Here is a 24,870-nt window from a genome sequence, read left to right on the forward strand (position 1 = left end):
AAGCATGTGGGTGGGCACTGTGGCTGTTGGCAGCTCCAGAATTGGATGCAAACTTCAGCATGCATTCTTCTGTCCTTTAACCCGTTTTGTGCTAGTGACGGAACCACTCCGTCACGAGCCATGGGCACGCTGTGCTCATGGTGGAGTGGTTTCATCACGCTGCGGCCGTCCCGCCAACCCAGCATCAATTCCGCGGCTGTGCGGGTGAATTGATGAGCGGGCGGGGCCATGACGGAACCACTCCATCATGAGCACAGCGCGCCCATGGCTCGTGACGGAGTGGTTCCGTCGCAAGCATGGCGGCGCCGTGTGACCCCCCTGCCCCCCAGCACTGCGGCGGAATTACCACCGTGGCCAAGGGGTAAACTGAACCCAGCTGTGGAAACCTAAGAACATGAGAATGGCATTATGATTCCTGGTCAGTCATCAAGGACATGGATGCAAATGTGATCCCAAGCAGGGATTCCTCTAGAGACATTCCACCACCAATTACCGCCAGGGATGATGTTAGCATCAAAGGAAGAGAACAGCATCAATCGTGGTAGCGGAAATGTCCAGCAGTTGTGGGAGGAATTAAATAAATATATAAAATGTGCTTGGTGTTTTTGCAGAAATTCAAGGCATATTTGGTTAAGTTGAATATGTTGCTAGGAGAACTCAAACTGACCTTGATATTAACTGCAGATTTAATTTCCATGTGTGAAAAAGATTCTCTTGGTTTATGTTATGAGTTCGTATGAGATTTTTCACTGTGCCATCTGATTTTTGATTCCAGATGTTGTACTATGTGAGGAATGTGCGCTTTACCACTAGCACAGGAGAGGAAATCTTCTTTGATCAGAATGGAGACGTGCCCCCTGCGTTTGAATTTTTAAACCTCCAGATCTCGCTGAATGACACAGTACAACTGGTAAAAGTGGGGATGTATGACTCCAGTGTCCCTGAAGGGGAGCAGGTCAGGATGAAGAATGGTGCCATGATGTGGAACACTGGAAAGAGCCAGGTGAGGGTGGTGATCGATGGCCTAGTCCTGTCACCTTACATAAGAATTAGATTATTAGAATTAAAGTTGACGTATCTAAAGATAACAAACTGCCTAGAAGTAAATGGAAAACATTTCTAAGTTTAACATGACATAAAAAATACTAATACTTTGGAGATAACATCATCATTTTACTCATTCAACCAATAGTATATAAGCAGATTTTGGAACATGGATGTTAAAGCTCAAAAATTAAGTAAGCAGCAGTGCGCATGGTCATCACTAATGTTCTCTGGATTGAGCATTACTGCAGCTCCTGTTGCCTGGTGAAATGTTACAAATAAGAAGAGGCTGTTGCTGCTGGTGTTCTTAGCTCCCATGTCTGTGTGTAGTATGCTAAAGGTGGGGGAGTAAGGGAAAAGAGGGAGGGGCAGGGAGGGGAGAAGGGCAAAGTCAGGGTATGGACAGAGCAAACTTTTCCTCAACTGAATTTTCTGTCACGTCGAATTGTTACTAGTCCACCCACAGCTGTACTCAGTGTTGATATCCACCTTGCCCGAGAAATGTTGTGATTCCTGGGTGTGCGAGTAGGGTCCTAAAGCAGAGGGCTGGCCAGGCATCTAGCCGCTGAGCCTTGTTTGTGAGTTTGCTCTGCTTCACAGCACGTCACCACCATTGTTTTGTTGGTGCCCATAGTAGGTGGCTCCTCATTTCTTTGCCAGATGTTGCAGGGTCCAGGAGGACTGCATCACATGCAGCCCTCATCAGGAGTTTATAGCGCCCAGAGATATCCTTGCGCTGCAAGGTGACACTTTCTGGCTGCTCCAAGTTTGTCAACGAGCAAGACCACGCCATCACAGGCAGTGGCTCACAGTGGCTCACAACGCTTCCAATGTCAGGTAATCACGTGTTAAACTACAAGTAATACCAGGACTATGAACCTTGACATTACCTTGTATTGTTTGGACCTGCGATAGAGGCCCAGGAGGTACACCTCCCAGGCATACTCAACTGTGCGCCGGGTGCAGCCCATCAGGTAAGTGACAACAGCAAGCCAATAAGTAGTTTGAGCAGTATAGTTCCATAACATATGAACTAAATCCACATCTACCAAATTGCATCTAGCACAGTGGACGTCAGTGCGCTTAAAATATTTGTTTATTTTGAGTGTTTGAGGCTGTATCTGGCATTCCTGGGGTTGGATGTGGGTTCTTTTAGTATGTTCGCTCATTCACTATCTGTACATGGAAGATGGAGATTTGTATCCCAGTGGCGTCTGATTGCTACCAGATTGTGTGCGATGTGTGTAAGCAGTTATTCAGCAAACCACTTTGTGAGGTATCTCTCTATGTCCATCATATTTATATAGAGGAGGAATGTCCTGGTCTGTAAGTAAAACAGGAGGAAGATCCTGGACTGTAAGTCAAATAGGAGGAAGCTCCTGGAATGTAAGTAAAACAGGTCGACGATCCTGGAATGTAAGTAAACCAGGAAGAAAACACTAGCTATAAGTAAAACAGGAGAAGGATCCTGGTCTGTAAGTAAAACAGGGGAAAGATCCTGGAATGTAAGTAAAACAGGAGAATGATCCTGGTCTGTAATTAAAACAGGAGAAAGATTCTGGAATGTAAGTAAAACAGAAGGAAGCTACTGGAATGTAAGTAAAACAGGTGGACGATCCAGGAATGTAAGTAAAACACGTGGAAGATCCTGGACTTTAAGTAAAACAGGCAGAAGATCGATCCTGGTCTGTAAGTAAAACAGGTGGACGATCCAGGAATGTAAGTAAAACACGTGGAAGATCCTGGACTGTAAGTAAAACAGGCAGAAGATCGATCCTGGTCTGTAAGTAAAACAGGAGCAGGATCCTGGTCTGTAAGTAAAACAGGAGAATGATCCTGGAATGTAAGTAAAACAGGAGGAAGATCCTGGTCTGTAATTAAAACAGGAGGAAGATCCTGCACTGTAAGTAAACCAGGAAGAAAACACTAGCTATAAGTAAAACAGGAGAAGGATCCTGGTCTGTATGTAAAACAGGAGAAAGATCCTGGAATGTAAGTAAAACAGGAAGAAGACACTAGCTATAAGTAAAACAGGAGAAGGATCCTGGTCTGTAAGTAAAACAGGAGAAAGATCCTGGAATGTAAGTAAAACAGGAAGAAGACACTAGCTATAAGTAAAACAGGAGAATGATCCTGGTCTGTAAGTAAAACAGGAGAAGGATCCTGGTCTGTAAGTAGAACAGGAGAATGATCCTGGAATGTAAGTAAAACAGGAGGAAGATCCTGATCTGTAAGTAAAACAGGAGGAAGATCCTGCACTGTAAGTAAAACAGGAAGGATTTCCCGGGCTGTAAGTAAAACAGGTGGAAGATCCTGGACTGTAAGTGAAATTGGAAGAAGATTGTGGACTATGAGTAAAACAGTAGGAATATCAGCGCTGTAAGTAAACTAGGAGGAAAATTCTCGAATGTAAGTAAATCAGGAAGCCAATCCTGGACTCTAGGTAAAACTGGAGTAAGATCATGGACTGTAAGTAAAACTGGAGGAAGCTACTGGAATGTAAGTAAAACAGGTGGACGATCTTGGAATGTAAGTAAAACACGTGGAAGATCCTGGACTGTAAGTAAAACAGCCAGAAGATCGATCCTGGTCTGTAAGTAAAACAGGAGAAAGATCCTGGTCTGTAAGTAAAACAGGAGAAAGATCCTGGAATATAAGTAAAACAGGAGGAAGATCCTGGTCTGTAAGTAGAACAGGAGGAAGATCCTGCACTGTAAGTAAAACATGAAGGATTTCCCGGACTGTAAGTGAAACAGGTGGAAGATAATGGACTGTAAGTAAAATTGGAAGAAGATTGTGGACTATGAGTAAAACAGTAGGAAGATCAGGGCTGTAAGTAAAACAGGAGGAAGATCCTGGAGTGTAAGCAAATCAGGAAGCCAATCCTGGACTGTAGGTAAAACTGGAGTAAGATCATGGACTGTAAGTAAAACAGGAAGGATTTCCCGGGCTGTAAGTAAAACAGGTGGAAGATCCTGGACTGTAAGTGAAATTGGAAGAAGATTGTGGACTATGAGTAAAACAGTAGGAATATCAGCGCTGTAAGTAAACTAGGAGGAAAATTCTCGAGTGTAAGTAAATCAGGAAGCCAATCCTGGACTCTAGGTAAAACTGGAGTAAGATCATGGACTGTAAGTAAAACTGGAGGAAGCTACTGGAATGTAAGTAAAACAGGTGGACGATCTTGGAATGTAAGTAAAACACGTGGAAGATCCTGGACTGTAAGTAAAACAGCCAGAAGATCGATCCTGGTCTGTAAGTAAAACAGGAGAAAGATCCTGGTCTGTAAGTAAAACAGGAGAAAGATCCTGGAATATAAGTAAAACAGGAGGAAGATCCTGGTCTGTAAGTAGAACAGGAGGAAGATCCTGCACTGTAAGTAAAACATGAAGGATTTCCCGGACTGTAAGTGAAACAGGTGAAAGATAATGGACTGTAAGTAAAATTGGAAGAAGATTGTGGACTATGAGTAAAACAGTAGGAAGATCAGGGCTGTAAGTAAAACAGGAGGAAGATCCTGGAGTGTAAGCAAATCAGGAAGCCAATCCTGGACTGTAGGTAAAACTGGAGTAAGATCATGGACTGTAAGTAAAACTGGAGTAAGAGCCTGGACTGTAAGTAAAACAGGAGGAAGATTTTGCACTGTAAGTAAGACAGGGAGAAGATCCTGGACGGTAAGTAAAACAGGAGGAAGATCCTGGACGGTAAGTAAAATAACCCTGCGCAGTGAACTACGCTCCGCTCGCGGAGTCTGCTAAGTAGGGTAACTTCGCGCTTCGCAGTGAACGCGAAGTTGTCAAATACTTTGCAATCTACAGCGTAGCGTAGTTGTTTTTCTTCCTCACGCGCTCAATAGCGTTCTCGCATGTGCGACCTTTCTTGATTCTGCGTTCGCCTTCTCATTTTCTCTACCGGTCGAGTGCGCCACGACTTTTGGAATCAGGCCGCACAATCCCGCGAGACTGTGCGAATGTGATCACGTCATTTGGACGCGCGATCACGTCATTAAGACGCGCGATCTTTCTTTCGGCGCTATTTTGGCAAGATCATGATCTCGAACACGCAGAACCTGCAATCTGGCACAGAATATCTCTCGAGCATGATAAAACCTTGATACAGTACTGAGTCAAGGCCAGAAATTAAAATTGTCATGGACAGTTGAGGGTAGAGGCATTGATTGCATTATTCAATACCGTTTGTCAATCAGTGCTTTTCAAACAGCTTGAAAACAAGGGTTTCGGAGGGATGGCTCTTGAGCTGTTGACACCATTTCTCTCAAATAGAGAGCAGACCGCAGCCTTTGAAGCCTTTACATCTCTATCATTCACGTTACCATGCGGTATCTCAGGGATCCTCTTCGAGTCCGACTCTTCGTAATATATACGTGGCACCACTAGGCACATTGATCAGATCTTCTGGTTTCTCTTCTGTCTCCTACATGGACGATACCCAAATTGTATTTTCAATTTCAATTGATCCTACTGAGGGTGCCAAACGTTTCCGGAAGTGTATGTGTGGAGCAATAAGCTATGTGGAGACAATTGTCTCAAATTAAGCTCTTAAAAGATGGAGTTCCTTCTTTTTTGGAACGGAAACGACTTTTTGGAATCCTACATGGTGTCATTAAGAGCTGGGCCCTTAGAAACCTGTGGTTGATTTTTGATAGAAATCTCCCTTTCTCAGAGATACTATTATAATCCATACTTGCAAAGCAGGTAACACCCCTCAGGTTTTGAAGGGGCTGAAGGTTATTGGGGAGTAAGTGAGCTGTTGCCCAGGGTCACATGATGTTGAGCTGAGCTGTTGAGGATCAAATCATGACACCTGCGCTACGGAGTCAGCCGCTCTGGCCGCTGCACCACAGCTCTCTCATGAACATTGAAAAAGATACTTCCGTTTATCCCATTAGATTTGCAAAAGACAGTATTTACAGCATTAGTTCGCTCTAGGATTAAATAATTTATTTCCCTGTATGTGAAAATACTTCAGAATGCGGCAGCCTTAAGATTCCCAAATACTCATCAACATCTCAAGCCACTGACGTGCGACACTGGCTTCTAATCAGAAGAGAGTAGCCTTGATGGCGCTTTGCTTGGCACACTGAGCCCTTCATGATTCTGCCCCATAATATTAGAGAAAGAAATTCTGCTGGTATCTTCTCAAAAGACCCCTTCTTTTGCCTCCACTGTCCTGCCATCAGGAAAGCATCCTGGGGAAGAAGACGTCTTTCTGCTGCCAGCATCAAACTTTGGAATAAGTAGCCTTTGCACCTAAAAGTTCAATCAACTTTTCTGCAGTTCAGGAATCAAATTAGTTACTTAACACCTGGCTCCTCTCACAGGCTCTGCCCCTGTAGCACATCCTCTTTTTTTCTACACAAGCCTGTCTTTATGATATCAGTGATGGACTTTATCAACTATAAACTATAAACATCAATAACAATATCAATGAATGCGCAAGAAAACAAAACAACATGTATTGTAATGTAATAACCCTGGTTACATAACCTGAATGGAACCTTTTCAGAATATTACACAACTTTTATTGAACTGCCCTGCCTATCACACTAGTGCTGGCAACAAAGGGAATGAAAATTGTGATTCAATCTACACGGTGAACAGGAAGCTCATTTGTCCCATCTTGTGTAGACGACAGCTGCAGCTTCCAAAGCCCCCGCTGACTGTGCAGCTCTCAGTTTGTATTTTTTAATATTGAGTATGGAATACTGGTATGCCTTGATATCCTAGCCAAAATATTGAGGACAACAAATTGAAATCAAGAGCACTGGAAGGAGCTCCATTTTAATTAATAAACTCTGCGACTGAGACTGCATTTTGGAAATTGCTTATTCAATTGATAATGCTTCTGTACCTGAGATGCCGTGTAGAGCACCGGGACACTCTTGAGTAGCCACATGCTTTGAAATGCATTCATTCATATATTAAAGTACACAATTCTTATTTGTAACTACACACCTACATAGCCATATCTTCAAAGTACATACATACATACTTGATATAGTGTGGGGGTGCTCTAGGAGATCTTGGTGCCTATAGAGTTTGGGTCAGTTTATGGTGATGAGAAATTCTGGTCGTGTCTTCTAAAACAGACCATAGGGTCAGACAAACCTAAAAGTGTCCAACTCCTCTCCGCTGGTTCTAATTCAGATCCAAGACAGTTGAAGAATTGACTGAGCTTATACTCTAAAACAGTCCCTTCTGTGCTTCTAAAACATTTTGTCGGGTTTAGTTGGGTGGATTATCCCAAATGTCCTCAAACCTGTTCACGACTATGGATGCAGAACACGAGATCCAGTACACAGTGAGCTTGCTACAGGAACTCGTATATGGGGAATGACTTGTGAGGACGTTTTAATAACCGACCTGACTAAACACAACAATACATTTTATAAGAACAGAAGGGACTGTTTTAGAGAATAAGCTCAGTCAATTCTTCAACTGTCTTGAATTCACTCTATGCCGCTGGACCAGCTGGGTCAGCATTATTACCGGTGGAGAGGAGTTGGACACTAGAAATTGTGAAGCCCTGAATGAGTCATGGGGTACACCCCTAATGACGAAACAAACAGAAAAGAAAAAATCACACAGATTACTTTTTTATTGTGTTATGTTTACTGCTCTATTAAGGAAAGCTCCTGATTGATCACACCGTGTGCAGAGGATCATCTTAGTTACGTACATACACACTTGTTGATATTTTTGTCTTTGATATTATGGCTACAATTTTAAGGTAGAATAATATCATTTACTGAATGTTCAGACTCCAGACTCAACTATAAAATGTGTCACATTTAGAAACCCCCCAAAATCATCAGCAACTGGGTCTGAGAACAGACTGACAATGAACTAATATTACTGTAAGAAATTGGATTACTGGTTGATGGGGATGAAACCCAACTCAAGCAGCAACCACAAAAATTGTCAGTGTGAACTCACAAACAAACACCAAATTAACCCGTGCCCAACTCAGGCTTAAGTTAAAGGCAGTGTGTAAAGTATTTGTGCAACATTTGAAAAAGCAATAAAAAAAACACATCGCACAAAGGATCTCACACGACATTTAAAATAAAAATTTTAATAAATAAAACAAGACCAAAATGACAGAAATCCATTCAGTAGAACCAGTGATATCCATTTTTAAAGAAATAAGTAAAAATGGAGTGAAAAGCCCAAAACACCATTAGCAACCATGTGGTTGTGCGAAACTGGGACAAAATCACAAACTCAGGCTGAAAATGATGGAGCACTTGTAGGATGCAAGGTAGTCTTGCCGAAAAGCTAATTCTAAGTCCAGCGCAAAGAGTTCAATTTGCTTTAGAGAAGGCAGGGAAGAGCATGGAAGAGTTGCAGACAGTAGTTGATGTAACATGAAGAGCAAGCCTGGCATTGCAGATGGGCTTCGCTGTGGCGTGAAGATTCTGCTTTTGTCATGGTTGGTGAGGTCGAAGCTCTGTTAATGTATTCCCCATGAGCAGTTGATCCTGAAGGGTGAAGGGTTCGGTTGACAGAATTTTAAGTTGGCAGGCAGTACGAGCAACAATGCAGGCCTGTTTGTAGTTGCAAAGAGGCCCAACACTTCAATTAAGCGCAACCGAGGACACACCAAAGGTCCAGGATGTGAGGGGCTTCACTTGTGGGTCAGGGACTTACTCCAGTTAGATCTTGGTGCTGGTTCATGCAGTTGGTAGCCAGCTGTCCAGCAGGGTAGCAGTTCCCCAGAGTGGCAATATTTTCTTCATGGTAGAGTCTCCATTGGTCCAGAAGTGTATTGGTGTTTGAGGTCCAATATTTACATCCGATGCCTCCTTTGAAGTGGGAAAAGCTTTTACAGGTTTCCAAGGGAAGGGCGCATGATTCCTGCTTCCACTTCCATAGTTCCATACTAACTACAGGGGGTATGCAGCCCTTTGTGTGGTGGCAAGACACAGCCCATTCAAGTTTAAGTAGGGCTGTGCCTAGCTTTGCCTTGCCCATCCTGCCAGTGATAGCCCATCCAGGCATGTCTAGGCCATCTATTGTGTGTTGCACAAATACCCAAAGACCAACTACAAATAGTCAGGCAACCAAGAGACTCTAAATAGAAAGGGACGATTAACGCCAAATTTCTAAAAGTGACATTTTCAAAATTGTAGCCAGAAAGCTGACTTCACCATAAGAGAGCATTTTTCAACACAATTCCAAAGACATCAAGCATGAACAGGTTACTTATTCCCATTTGGAAGATACTGCTTATTAAATGCAATAAGGTAACTCCAGTGTTATCCTGTGGGAGAGGTTGGCCTTGCATATGTGAAAAACTAATTTTCAATATCAGGGCAAGTAAAATCGAAAAGTACATGTCCTAATTTTTATATACATTGCATCCTGCCCTGTGGGCTGTTTAGGGCCTAACCTAAGGTTGACTTATAAGTATTAAAAAGGAAGATTTTGACCTGGCTACAGATTTATTTTGTCAGGTCATAATGGCAGTTCAATACTGCACAAAAAGGCTGCGATGGCAGACCTGAGACATGTTTACAGCGCTACTTAAGTGGGTGGCACAATCGGTACTGAAGGCCCACTAGTACCATTTAATTTACAGGGCCTGGGCACAGGTTATACCTTGGTACTAGGGACTAGTACATTACATATGCCAATTGATTCTAAGCCAATCCCACCATGTTTTAAGGAGCAAGCATAAGGACTTTAGCACTGGTTAGCAGTGGTAAAGGGGGTCAAGACCTAAAATCCAAGACAAACATGTTCAGAAAACTGGAGGGTGGAGACAAAACATTTGCTGAGGATTTTGCAGAAAGGGCCAAGTCCAACAACTACCAGGAGCATGAATTTGTAAATTAGAAAATACATTTGCCGAAAATAGCTCAGGAGATTCAGATTCGGACTGCAAGATTTTTCCTGTAAATGATGTATCAATCCAAACATAGAATGAAATATTTATTAATAACAGTGCCTTGAAACGATGATGCCAGAAACACCATTGTGAAAAAATGGATGACATTGAAATATAACCCGCTATTCTATGACAAGTCACCATGGGCTTATGTTTGGATACTATTAATACTAACGGCGCTCGTGATCGGACATCAAAGCAATATCTCTAGTAAAGGTGGTGCACTATGGACCTATTCCAGGGATGGATGAGCTAATATGTAGAAAACTACAGACACAAACAGGGTAGTTAGAAGTGTTCCACTCTGCCGCAAGATGATGGCTGTTGTCAAGATACAAGATATCCAATTCTAAGAGCTCCAGGCACAGTTCAAATTCCACATCTTGCTGCCAGTTCCCTTCGAGAGTGACTGGTACAGAGAATTATTGAACATTTACAGTCAAATTCCTCCATGTATAATGCTGATTCTAACTTTACAGACCATTAAATGTTCAATTATTTTCAATATGCTGCTCGATCCTTGCATTTATCACATGCTTCAAGAGCAGTAGTCCAATATTAGCAGTTGTTGTTTAGTTCCTATAAACCTATATTGAATCTGCGCGTTTAGACAACATACACTGTAGGATTGGTGTCAGGCTGATCCTGGACACCCCCACCGGGTATGTTAGCCTGTATACCAACAACCTCACAGCGCCACTAGAAACACCCCTTACCAAGGAGAGAACAGTCCTTGGCAACCATCGAACATGACAACCCTGATCCCTCAGGATCGTGGAAACAGTGCTATATTTTTACTCAGTCACTCATGCTCACTACATCTCAGAGAGATACACAGAATAAACGTATGTAGGTCTAAAAGCCAAGAATCCCTCTAGGATAAAGTCAACCCCATTAATGAAGTGTGAGACTGTAGGACCCCATCACGATATAGAGATGGACACACTGCAAGGGAGGTCAGACCACTGCGAGCTGGAGTGTCTGCATGCAGGAACCTCCGCATCGTGCATCAGTGTGACGGCATAGAAGTCCTTTCTCCCCAGACTACCTCAGCGATATATGGTGTTTATGTATCCAACGTGATAACCTCATGGGTTCTACCTTGCTGTGTCATGTCAGAACTAGGATGACAGAAGGAATGAATTTTTTGCATAGTTATTATGCAGGAGATTGTAGTCCTGCGAGTTTCCAAGAATCCTCATGCATAGTGGACGAGGCTAGTTTTCAGGGAAACCCTGCATCCTGTAAGCAGTACCATAATTAGGAAAAAGGTCAGGCCCAAGAACCGTTATGTACTGTAATGGTAGGGGAAAATATAGGTGAAAGGTTAAGTGACCACCTGAGCCTATACTGGGGTACCTATATGGAACATAACACAGTAGGGACTGTGGCCTCTTCCAATGCAGCAAAGCAAACCTTCATGGGAGACAGTGTTTACAACGCTGTCAGTACCACGCACGTTGGTAACAATGCGGACATTACATCATCCGCGTTGTTACCACGCATGGCATTACATCGTAAGTCATTTTAAGGACTTGCGCTAGATGGCACGCAACACCAGTGAATGTGTTGGATTTTAAGTCCAACACATTCCCTGCTGTTCCACTAACTGGTAGTAAGAATAGTAATTTATACTATTCCTAAGTCCAGGGAGCCATCTAGTGCAAGTCGTAGAAACAACTTGTGCTGTAATGCAATGCGTGGTAACAACGCGGACGATGTAACGCCTGCGTTGCTACCTACCGCGATGTAATATGTGGCATTGTAACGTCACATATGCAACCTGCATGTATTGTAAAAATTCCTTATTATAAAACTCTTGTGAAATGACTGAATGTCCCAGAATGTGTTTCTACAATCTGATTGGGGCATACCTCACTTGTGTGCTCAGAATTATATATTGATTTGATTTTGAGGAGAATCAACTGACCACATGGTGTATGGTTTACAATAAAAGGAAGCTAATAAAGTCGGCAGAGGGTACCGAGTGTTGGAAAATTCAGGGATGGGATACATTCTTTCTTACTAGTTATTTTCTTAAATATTCCATTTACTGAAGAATACAATTCAACAAACCATGAGCTTAGGTTTCTCTGATACTGATGTATTGTAAACCCCATGACCCCCCCAAGCATAACTATTCTTACTTCCCAAGCTGGAAGAAGGGAAAACAATTGAGTATTGAAGAAATGCAAAGGGTAATTTCCAAAGGTGAATTAAAATATTTGTTTTCTGAATTTAAAGGAACGTGTATTTCGAATGTGAAAAGAAATAAATTCCATCAGAGCATCATATGTTATGTTATAATCGCACATGTAGGGTTCATGGCGCTAAATCTAGAATTAGCCAAACTCAGTGGAGAGAGTTATTTGTAGGCCTGCACAAACATCCATCTCTTAAGCATTTTCCTACATTTGAGAAGATCAGTGCATGACGGAATCTCCAGAGGGAAGGAGTTCCACAATCCTGGGGCCGAGGAAGCAAACCGACATCTTCACTGACGTTTTAACTTAAAAGCAGGGATAGTCAGTAGCTGGAGGTGTGCTGAGCGTAGGTAGCGAGAGGGAGTGTGCCTTGATAGAAGACTATGCATGAATTTGGGGCTGCGACCATGTAGGAACTTAAAGTTCAGGCATCCAGTTTTAAGGGCAGAGCGTTGAGAAATAGGGAGCCGGTGTAGCTTTATTAAAAGAGGGTTGGCAGATTGCCACCTGGGTTGCTGATATATCGGTCTGGCTGCTTGTTTCTGAACCATCTGAAGCCGCTTGATTAGAAAAAGTGGTATGCCCAGTTAGACTGAGTTCACGTAGTCTAAGTGTGATAGCACCATAGCTATCACAACATGCATCAGCGCTGTGTGTGTGAGCAGTCGGCTGACCTTTCTGATCTTTCACAGCTGAAAGAAGCAGGCCGAGATGTGATCTTAGAGACAGGTCATTATTTATAGCGATCTCAAAACTCCTTGCAGAGGAAAAGGCTTCGGGAGGGGGTCCAAGTCCGTAGGCCATTAGTCTGGGCCCCAGCAGTTAATGCTGCTCCCTGTCAGAATGAATTCGGTTTTGCCCGGGTTGAGTTTTAAGTGATTATGGTCCATCCAGTGGCAAATGTACAACATGCCAGCCTGGAAATCAAGAACTGAGTTGGGTGAATTGTCGATGGTAAACATTAACTGTAAGTCATCGGCATAGTTGAAGGTGGTCACATTCCTTTCCTTCAGGGGCTGAATCAAGGGTAAAAGGTAGAGATTAAACAGATGGGGGAATAGTGAGGATCCCTGTGGGACCCTGCTTGTTTTTTTTTGTTTGGGTGTTGTGAATGATGCTAAGCAGAACGATTGGGAGCAATCTTCGAGAAAGGAGCTGATCCAGCTAAAGGCTGAACCCTGGATGCCAGCCTGCCTGACACAGTCCTTCAGAATATAGTGATCGATGGTGTCAAAGGTGGCCAGAAGATCTAATAGCACCAGGGCCTGAGGGGTACCTCTGTCAGCTTTATCTCGTAGGGTGTCCAAGACTGCCAATATCACCGTCTCTGTAGAGTGTGCCAGATGAAATTCTGCTTGGTGTGGGTCTAGATAGTTGGATTGTTCCATGAAGTTGGACAAACAATTTGCCACATGGGCCTTCAGTACCATGGCCAGGTAGGGGAGCAGAGAGATGGGGTGATATTTTGACAAACTTTTAGGGTCTGCTCCTGTTTTTTTAAAAGGGGGACCACCGTTGCTTCTTTAAACACTTTAGGGACATGGCCCTGGGAAAGGGACTCATTCAAAAGAGTAATGGCGGAGCTCGAAAGGACAGAGAGGGCATATTTTAGGATATGAGGTGGGCAGCAGTCCATAGGGGATCCAGATTTTAACCTTGGACAACAAGTCCAGGAAAGTCTGGGTACTAATGGCTGGGAAATGATCCATAGTAAAGGGGTTCCACTGCATAGAGGGTGGTGTCTCCTTGGAGATATGTATTGGAATGCTAGCTTTAATAGTTGAGATCTTTCCGATAAAATAGTTATTCAGGGAGTTGCAAAGTGCTTGAGTAGGTGTGGGTTTAGGTAGGATTCTGTCTGCATTAGATAGTTTGTTAACAATAGAGAATATTTCCTTCGATCTGTTGTTTGAGTTTAAAATTCTAGAGGAAAAATGCACAGTCTTTTTATATTCTTTCCGTGCTTCTTAATAGTGGTATTTTTCTTCTGGAGAATAATTCAGTCTCCATTTTCTTTATTTTTGGTGAAGGGCCCGTTTATGTCGTCTTAGTTCGTCCGTTGACCATCTCTGTGCATTAGAGCTGTTAGACCTGGCATCTTTGGCGTGGTTTCCCCCTATCTTTTTGCCTCTACCTCCTGTATTTTTGATGCTGTGCTGGATTTCGTTTTTGCTGGTTTAGATGCTTTGGACACTCTGCCACTGCTGATCAGTGCCAGAGTGTAAGTGCTCCCTGTGTAAATTGTTATTCTGATTGGATATACATGTTTGGCATATTTGTATCACCATGAAGTCCCTAGTAAAGTGCACTGGGTGTGCCAGGGCTGGTGATGACAAATGCTACTAGTGGGCCTGCAGCACTGATTGTGCCACCCACAGGAGTAGCTCTAAAATGGTGTCTCAGGCCTTCCACTGCAGTGCCTGTGGGCAGTTTAGAACTGCCATGTCCTCCTGGTCAGTGTCCCCACTGACCAGGCCTAACCCTTCCCTTTTTGTGCACATCAGTCACCCCTATGGAAGGCCCAAGGTACCCCCCTGGTCAGGGTGCAGTGTATGTAAAAGGTAGAGCATGTACTAGTGCAGGTGACATGCTCTGGTAGTGAATGGCAGCCATTTTCGTTTTTCACTACTGTAAGGCTATCTTGCTCCATAGGTTAACATGGGGGATGCTGGCTACAGTGGTTAACAGCATTTCTTCCCATAGGAAAAAGATAGGACATAAGTATCTAGTATCCCTGAACTCAGAATTTAATAACACATCTTTTAGGAAAGGTTGTTTTTAAATCCTGTGTTTGAGAACAGCACTTTTAGAAAGTTGCTGTTCTCTTGTCTGACCCTTCTGTGTGCCTGGGCATGTTTGTGTATTGACTGTCTGGTTTGTGAGTGACAGGGGCTGGGGAATTCCCCAGCAGGATGGATGAGTCAGCACTAGGCTGAATGACTGCAGTTGCAACTGGAGTGGTGGGAGGAGTTAGCACCTGGGCTGAATAGGGCTGTGCCTGCCTTCCACAATGCTGGCTCCACCCCCCTGCTGGGCGGCTGAGGACCCTGCCCCTCACTCTGAAAGGAAAGATGCAGCCAGCAAAACAAAGTACTCAGGATCCACCCAGAACTGGTTCAGACCGGGCACAGGGCCCACATGCACCCAGAGAACAAAGACTTTAGGGGTATAAGTACAGGACCCCTGACAACAGAAAATTAGATCATCCTGGAAATCAAGAAGGAACCTCTGCCAAGGAGAAAGCTGACTCTGAAGAAGGAAGATTGTCCTGCTGTTGCTCTGCTGGACTGACCTGCTGTTGCTTTGCTGCCAAGGAGAGGGGAAGGACTTTGCTGTGTGCTGTGTCCCCTGTCTTGAAGGAATCTCCAAGGGCCTGAGAAGAGCTGGCTCCCTGTTTTGAAGTCCCAGGAACAAAAGGACTTCACCCCCAGCTTCCCTGAACTCTGCTGAGAGAGTTCTGTCCCTCCTAGAGTGCTCGATCCAGTTGTGGGGCCTCTCGAGGTTGGACCTGTGCTGGGAAGCTTGAAATTAAGCTTGAGTGACTTTTGAATCTGAAAAGTATCGCATCGCTCGCTTGCGGAGCGCATCCCCGACAGTGCGAGAAGTTTCCCGCCACTACGGAGGTCGAGATCGTCGCAGCGCCTGACGCCGCTGCCAGAGACGTCGCACCCTTCGTTTGCGGGACGCACCAGACCGGTGCGGGAGAATCGAACATCGCTGCGAGTATCGTCGCAGAGCCTGTCGTCGCTGGGTGAGATCGCCGCACCGCTTGCTTGTGGACCGCATCACGAAGCTGCGAGAGTCGTCGCAGGATCATCGCATCGAGGAGCTGCGAGAGAGAGTATCACCGCTGGACCGCGCATCGTCGCCCCGGAGATCGTCGCAACCCCTTCGAGATCGTCGCATCGTGCCTTTGCGAGAACAGACTTCCTACGGAACCTACGCACCGGAATCCATACAAGTGGTCTTCCTCCCCATACAGACCGGATTCGTCGCAACACGCCCGCTGCTGCAGCGGGGCTGTCGCAAACGCCTCCCCAGGGTCTCAGGAGCAACGCATCACTTGTTTTCCACCGCACCAGCTTCTGCTTTTTGGAACTTTGGTGCAACTAAAAGTACTGTGAGCAAACGTGACGCAACTGTGAACTTTTCACGCATCTGTGGTTATTTTTACCGCAACTTGAAGAACTTTAACGCAACCTTAAGAACTCTTTGAAACCATATTCTTGAACTGTGTATGTTGGATTTTTATCGTTTTGGTCTTGTGTAGTTTTAGATTAAATACCTTTATTTTTCTAAACTGTTGTGGAATCAGTTTGTGGTGTTTTCACTGTGTTACTGTGAGTGTTGGTACAAATACTTTACGCATTGCCTCTGGTTAGCCTAGACTGCTCAGGCCAAGCTACCTAGAGTGCGAGCAGGGGTTATCTTAGAGGGTTATCTCCTTGCCCTGACTAGAAGCAAGGGTCCCTATTTGGACAGTGGTACCTACCTCTGCCAACTAGAGACCCCCAGTTTCTAACATTGGTGGTCAGGCGGTGGGATTTGAACTTGTATTTGTACTTGACCCACAGTAATTGGTGTACATCACTAGTGAGTGCAGACCACTACGCCACCGCATACTACTGGTTTTTGGTTTTGATTTTCCTATTTTTGAGTAACTCTTCCAAGCATCATGTCTGTGAAAGGAAAGGCACCCAGTCAGGAGGCAGAAGAAGAATTAGAGTTTTGCATTGAGGATTTGTGTTCATACAAAGTTGAGCAACTTAGGAAATTCTGCCTTGAGTTTGAGTGCCCCATAAAAAGCGCCTACAGAAAGGAGGAGCTGCAGAAAATCTTGAGGGCCCATTGGGAGGCTCAAGAGGGAGATGATGTTGTGGATGTGGAAAACAGTTTTCAAAGCAAAGATCTGCCAGTGGGCAGAGTAGGCTCAGGAGCTGGCAGCAACCACTCCGGTAGGGGCCTCACCCCAGAAGAGTTACAAGAAAATCAGAGAATGAGAGAATATGACTTGGAAGTCATGAAAATGAAAAGGGCAGCGGAAGACAAGAGAGAGGCTCGTGCCCTAGAGGAAAAGAAATTGCTTTTGGCTCATGAGTTGAGCATGAGAGAACTGGATCTTAAAGCCAAGGAGGTGGATGCCAGTTCTAATGGTGGCAGCGCGCAGCCAGTGCATGGGGGTAAAGTATATATTCCCAAGGACCTGGTACAGAATTACCATAGGGGTGAGGATATTTATGCCTGGTTCACTTCGTATGAAATTGCATTGAAGATGAATGGTGTGCCTGATCAGCATTGGGGGGCGGGCCTGTGGAAACATTTTGAGGCTTCTGGGAGGAGTGCTCTAGAGCCCTTAGAATTAGCAGGTGCCATGACCTACCCCAATATGAAGGGGGCCTTATGTCTCAGGTATGGCCTTACCCCAGAGCAGTACAGACTGCAGTTTAAGAACTCCAAGAAGAAAGAGTCTGAGACTTGGATGGAGTGTGTGAATTTGTACTCGCGTGCACTGGAAGGTTGGATGAAGGGCAGTAAAGTAACTGATTTTAAGGGGTTGTTGCATTTAATCAGTTGGGAGCACTTGAGTAGTCTTTGTGTTCCAGAGCTGCGCCAGCATCTTTTAGACAGCAAGCTGACAGACCCCATTGAGCTTGATAAGGAGGCAGACCGCTGGACCAGTACCAGGGTCCACAGAGGAATTGTGGGTACCACAGCCAAAGGTGGGCAGGGTCCCCAGCAGAAGAGTGGGGTGGACAAGGGTAACCAAAAGGAGTTCTCAGAAGGGCCCCAAAATAGTTCCCAGGGAAAGGAATCCCAAACCCCCAAACCTAAGCAGCCATGGCCCTCTAAGGGCAGGCGGGAAAAGAAAGACAACAGGGGCCCACCTACCGGCTATCACTGCAATGAGGTGGGCCACATAGCTCCATAGTGTCCCAAGAAGAAGCAAGCACCCACTGGTGCCCCCGCCCCAGCGTTAGCTAGTGTAGCTTTGGGAGGGGATTTGGTTTCTAGTGACTGGTGGGAGCTAGCAGTCATGACCCTTGTCTCTCTAGGAGACCAAGAGATGGTCCAGAAAACCTTTCTGCCCTCTAACACTAAGAAATATGGGCAGAAGGTGACCATCAATGGGAGGGAGATTGAGGCTCTGAGAGACACAGGAGCCAGCGTGACATCCGTGAGGTGTCAGTGGGTGTCTGAAGACCAAATCATCCCTGGTGTACTCCGCCCTGTGGTGGCAGCTGACAGCTCAGTGCGCCTCTGCAAGCTGGCGAAGGTTCCCTTTGCATGGGGGGGGAGTCTCTGGTCTTTTGGAGGTAGTTGTCAGTGATGCCTTGCCTGTAGACTGTCTGTTAGGTAACGACCTGGAGAGTTCTCCATGGAAGGATGTAGAACACAGAACTCACTTGGAGATGTTGGGTTTGCCTGCGTGGATCTGTGTGTCCACACGTGCTATGACAGCCAGTAGGGGGGAGTCAGCAGAACTGGAGCCTGAAACAGTGGCCCAGAGACCTGCCAGGAGAGGAAGAGGCAGAGGGCGCGGGAAACCAGCCCCAGCCGTTCCCACAGTCCAGGAGGAAGCAGAACCTGAGGGGGATGCCCTGGAACCTACAGGGGAACAGGTAGCCGAACTGGGAGACTTGCCTGAGCTGACCCATTGGCAGCAGGAAGGTGGTCCCTCCAGGGAGGAATTCTGCCAAGCGCAGAAAGAATGCCCTTCCCTCATTGGTCTGCGGCAACAGGCTGTAGATCAGGCAGCAGGTGGAGCAGCCAGAGATCACGTTATCTACTGGGAAGATGACTTGTTATATAGTGAGCCTAAGTTTGCTGAGCCCGGTGCAGCCCGTGTGCTGGTGGTACCCGAGCGCTTCAGAAACGTCCTAATGGGTCTGGCTCATGACGTGCCTCTTGCAGGACATCTGGGGCAAGACAAGACCCTAAACCGGCTTGTCACCCACTTCCACTGGCCCCAGATGAGAAAGCACGTTGGTTCCTTTTGCAGATCTTGCCAAACTTGTCAAGCCAGTGGCAAGACTGGAACAAAGTTGAAGGCACCCCTTCAACCCTTCCCAGTAGTGAGCACCCCTTTCGAGCGGGTGGGCATAGACATTGTAGGGCCCCTGGACCTCAAGACAGCCTTAGGCAATAGGTTCATCCTGGTCTTGGTGGACCATGCCACCCGGTACCTGGAAGCAGTCCCTCTCAGGACAATCACAGCACCCGTGGTGGGCCGTGCATTGATGGGGATCTTTTCCCGTGTGGGGTTCCCCCGAGAGGTGGTCTCCGACCGGGGTACCAACTTCATCTCTAAGTACATGAAGTCTCTGTGGGAGGAGTGTGGGGTAACTTATAAGTTCACCACTTCTTACCACCCTCAAGGAAATGGGTTGGTTGAAAGGTTCAACCGGACCCTGAAAGGTATGATTATGGGCCTAGCGGAGCCTATGAGACGTAAGTGGGACGTCTTGTTACCATGCCTGTTGTTTGCCTACAGGGAGGTGCCTCAGAAGTCCTTAGGGTTCAGTCCCTTTGAACTCCTGTATGGCCCCCCTGTCAGAGGACCTCTCTCACTGGTGAAGGAGGGTTGGGAAAAGTCCCGTGGGAAAACCCCCCAGGATGTGTTCAGCTATGTGCTGGCCATCCGCAACCAGACACAATGCTTCAGGAAGCTCGCTCAGGCGAACCTGGAAGCAAGCCAGGAAGAAATGAAAAGATGGTACGACCAGAATACCACTCTGGTCGAATTTCAACCTGGGCAGGAAGTGTGGGTGATGGCACCAGTGGAGCCTTGTGCGCTCCAAGACAAGTGGACTGGGCCATATGAGGTGGTGGAAAGGAAGAGTGAGGTAACCTACCTGGTTAACCTGAAGACTCCCAGGCAGCCCCTGAGAGTCTTGCATGTGAAACGCCTCAAACCACACTTTAAGAGGTCTGAAGTAACCATGCTCCTGGCTACAGATGCAGGAATGGAAGAGGATAGTGATCCTCTCCCTGACCTCCTGGCAGTTAAGGAGCAAGATGGGTCAGTGGATGGTGTGGTCCTCTCGCCCACCCTGACCCCAGAACAGCAGAGTGACTGTCGCCAAGTGTTGGGTCAGTTCTCCTCCCTGTTCTCCCTGACCCCAGGAGTCACCAACTGGTGCGTCCATGATGTGGACACTGGAGACAGTCTGCCTGTGAAACATAAATTTTACAGGGTAGCTGACAAGGTCAGGGCCAGCATCAAGGAAGAGGTTTCCAAGATGTTGGCGCTAGGGGTGATTGAGCCCTCCAGCAGCCCCTGGGCTAGCCCAGTGGTCTTGATACCCAAGAAAGCTGCTACCCCCGGTGGCCCTCCAGAACTCCGGTTTTGCGTGGACTACCGTGGGCTTAATGCGGTCACGAAGACTGACGCACACCCCATCCCCAGAGCTGATGAGCTCGTGGATCGGTTGGGAGCTGCCCGGTACCTCAGTACATTTGATTTGACTTCGGGGTACTGGCAGATTGCCTTAACTGATGGGGCCAAAGAGAGGTCTGCATTTTCAACGCCAGAGGGGCACTTCCAGTTCCGTGTCATGCCCTTTGGGTTGAAGAATGCCCCTGCCACATTCCAGAGACTGGTTAACCAGGTACTGACCGGGCTGGAGGAATTCAGCGCCGCATACCTGGATGACATTGCTGTGTTCAGCTCCACGTGGGAGGAACACCTGCAACACCTCTGCGAAGTGTTGAAGGCTCTGCAAAGGGCAGGCCTAACTATCAAGGCCAGCAAGTGCCAGATAGGGCAGGGATCTGTGGTGTATTTGGGACACCAGGTGGGGAGCGGCCAGGTGGCGCCCCTACAGGCCAAGATTGATACCATTCTGGCTTGGGAGCCCCCCAAGACCCAGACAGAGGTGAGAGCCTTTTTGGGACTCACCGGGTATTACCGGCGTTTTGTCAAAGGATATGGCACCATTGTCGCCCCTTTGACAGAACTCACTTCCAAGAAGTTGCCCAAAAGAGTTGACTGGACTGCCGCCTGCCCAACTGCTTTTGAAGCCCTGAAAACTGCTATGTGCACAGCACCGGTGCTCAAGGCACCTGACTTTTCCAGTGAGTTCATAGTTCAGACAGACGCTTCAGAGCATGGTGTGGGAGCAGTACTCTCACAAATCACTGAGGAGGGAGGAGACCAGCCGGTAGCCTTCATTAGCAGGAGACTACTCCCCAGGGAACAGAGGTGGAGTGCGATTGAGAGAGAAGCATTTGCTGTGGTCTGGGCTCTGAAAAAGTTGAGGCCCTACCTGTTTGGGACTCACTTCCGTGTTCAGACCGACCACAGGCCCCTCAGATGGTTAATGCAGATGAGGGGTGAGAATCCAAAGCTGTTGAGGTGGTCCATCTCCCTACAGGGAATGGACTTTACGGTGGAACACCGCCCTGGCACAGAACACGCCAATGCTGATGGTCTGTCCAGGTTTTTCCGCCTTAGTGAAGAGAAGTCCCAAGAGGGTGGGTAGTTCTCCCCACTTTCAGCTGGAGGGGACAAGTGTTAGACCTGGCATCTTTGGCGTGGTTTCCCCCTATTTTTTTGCCTCTACCTCCTGTATTTTTGATGCTGTGCTGGATTTTGTTTTTGCTGGTTTAGATGCTTTGGACACTCTGCCACTGCTGATCAGTGCCAGAGTGTAAGTGCTCCCTGTGTAAATTGTTATTCTGATTGAATATACATGTTTGGCATATTTGTATCACCATGAAGTCCCTAGTAAAGTGCACTGGGTGTGCCAGGGCTGGTGATGACAAATGCTACTAGTGGGCCTGCAGCACTGATTGTGCCACCCACAGGAGTAGCTCTAAAATGGTGTCTCAGGCCTGCCACTGCAGTGCCTATGGGCAGTTTAGAACTGCCATGTCCTCCTGGTCAGTGTCCCCACTGACCAGGCCTAACCCTTCCCTTTTTGTGCACATCAGTCACCCCTATGGAAGGCCCAAGGTACCCCCCTGGGCAGGGTGCAGTGTATGTAAAAGGTAGAGCATGTACTAGTGCAGGTGACATGCTCTGGTAGTGAATGGCAGCCATTTTCGTTTTTCACTACTGTAAGGCTATCTTGCTCCATAGGTTAACATGGGGGATGCTGGCTACAGTGGTTAACAGCATTTCTTCCCATAGGGAACTTTCTTTGTGCATACCTGCTGCCCGTTTGCTGGTGGAACAGCTTCCTTCTTGTGGACCCAGGCTACTTCTCGCCGGACCCGCTCCGCGGGTCCCGCATCGTATCTGGGAGCAGAGGAACTTCGGGAGTGCGTGCAGACGCCAAGGGTGCCGGTAAGCCTTGCAGGGCTGCGAGCAGCGTGGTCAGGGACTCCATATCCCAGGAGTCCCTGATAGCCCGCCTGCAATCACCTGGGCCGCTCTCCCTGCAAGCCCCGCCCCTTCACCTACGGAGCTAAAAGCCACCGCTCCCACTACCTCTTTGGGACTTTCTTTGTGCATACCTGCTGCCCGTTTGCTGGTGGAACAGCTTCCTTCTTGTGGACCCAGGCTACTTCTCGCCGGACCCGCTCCGCGGGTCCCGCATCGTATCTGGGAGCAGAGGAACTTCGGGAGTGCGTGCAGACGCCAAGGGTGCCGGTAAGCCTTGCAGGGCTGCGAGCAGCGTGGTCAGGGACTCCATATCCCAGGAGTCCCTGATAGCCCGCCTGCAATCACCTGGGCCGCTCTCCCTGCAAGCCCCGCCCCTTCACCAATCACACCATCTATATACATACGCTTGCTCCACCGCTACGCGGGAGCGAGCGGGAGCGCGCCGGGAGAAGCCCGGGACAAGGGCGGGACCATCTTAGGCCATCAGGGGCCAGAAGAGGCCGGGCCGGGCCACATCTCTTGGCTCCGGAAAGTGGACACGAACTTAACGAGAAAATGGCTTCAGGTACCCGCTCTAGCAAGATTAAGAAACCTGCGGGAGACGTTGTCACAGGTACTATGGACCAATTTATAACCCGAGCAGTCACATTAGTAGAAAAGGAGATAACTCTAGCTGAACAACGATTATCATGGGACTCGGTGGGTACGCCCGACAAGCGTTCATCTTTAGGTGCCATTGCCCTGGCTCCTAGCCCCGTGCATGCTACTCCACCCTCATTGGTGATCATTGATTCCTCATTTATTGATGAGAGATTAAGTCGGATTAGGGCAAGTTTAGAAAAGGTGACCACTACCGCACCAAGTATAGTTCTTGATCCCACACTTAATATCTCATCTGCCACCACTGACCAATCGCTGGGGGAACATTCTTTGGATTCTAACTCCGTAACCCTCATAGCCCCAAGTCCACCCAAATTGCCTAGCGAGGCTAGCGAGGCTCTAAACACACCACCTTTAGTTGAACACATTGTAGCTAGCACTCCCAGAGTAGTGGCTGAGCAAAATACACTTGTAGGGAAGGTAGTTTTAGGACCATTCCAACAGAAAAAGAGAAAGCGCCTTGCAAGCCCCAGCAGGGGGGGCTTCCAAAAACCGCGCAGGAAAGCTATGAGGCACATCATGCCTAAAGGGGGTACCGGTATATGTCAAGTCCCACAGCAAAAATCAATAACGAGCTTTATCAGAGCTCCCGCTGTGGAGGACACTCCTGGCCCGATGGCCTCAATAGATACCAGCATTCTCCCTCAGGTCGAGCGCTTGATCAAGTCTGTGGTGCTGCCCCTGGTTGATAAGATTGATAGTCTCACACGCAAACTAGCTGCATTTGAACAGTCAACGCTGGACAATTTTTATGCTGTGAAATCTTTAGTTAAATTTCACGCCAAGGCCCAGGTTGAAGATAATGGAGGGTTAACAGGTGGTGCTGTCTCTATAGCTCCCCCTGTTTCTAGGGCCCACCCAGAGTCTTTACCCTGTCAAAAGACGCCCATCCCAGTCACGGTTTCTCAAACCAAGTATTCCAAGAGTGGAAACTTACATGGCCAACCATGTCTAAACCCTGTGCCTAGTTAGGCACATACAAGGGACAAATCTAGCTCCCAAGCCCCTAAGGCTCTTAAGGTCAACCCTGTTTCAAACATCAAGTCCTTGGTTCCAACTGCCACGGCAGCAGGAAATATATCGACCACGACAAAGGGTGATATAACACCATCCCCTCCCACTCCTGCTAATAAGGTTGTATCCAACCCTCCGGCAAAAATTGTAGTAAAATCCCCTGTTAAGGATAGGGCAAAAAGGCAAACCCCCAATGCTAGCCTCCCCCCTGGTTGTAAGCCCTATGTGGTGATTTTAACGGGGGTTCCTGAGCTTGATGAAGGTTCCAATGAGTTATATTCTGACCTTAAACGTAAAACGCTCTCCTGGCTCAAAGCAAATAGACCCCTCCCAGGGCACATTGATGGTAGAATAGCTTTTGTCCGTCGTGTGGGTTGGATTGGTAATAGACGCAAAAACCTAATGGGGGACTGCGTGCTGATTAATTTTAATGATCCTAGAGTAGCAGGCATGATTTGCAGTCAGCAGTCGCAGCATAATTTCTGCGACATTCAAACCAGGGACTTGGGGTACTTCTATCACCCCCCCCCCTAATGGGGTATAAGAAATTCTCGCAAGGTGGGGGTAGAGGTGGATGGCTCCCAGGTAACCCAATCCTGGATGCAAGAGCAAGGGAGTGGACACCCACCCAAGCAGCCCCATCTCAGGGTTGGGGTTGGTGACTTGGCGATATAGTAGCTTTTAACACCCCCCTGCTTAGGGTTAATACAC

The sequence above is a fragment of the Lissotriton helveticus genome, chromosome 4_2 (assembly GCF_964261635.1).
Source record: "Lissotriton helveticus chromosome 4_2, aLisHel1.1, whole genome shotgun sequence".
Taxonomy (NCBI): Eukaryota; Metazoa; Chordata; class Amphibia; order Caudata; family Salamandridae; genus Lissotriton; species Lissotriton helveticus.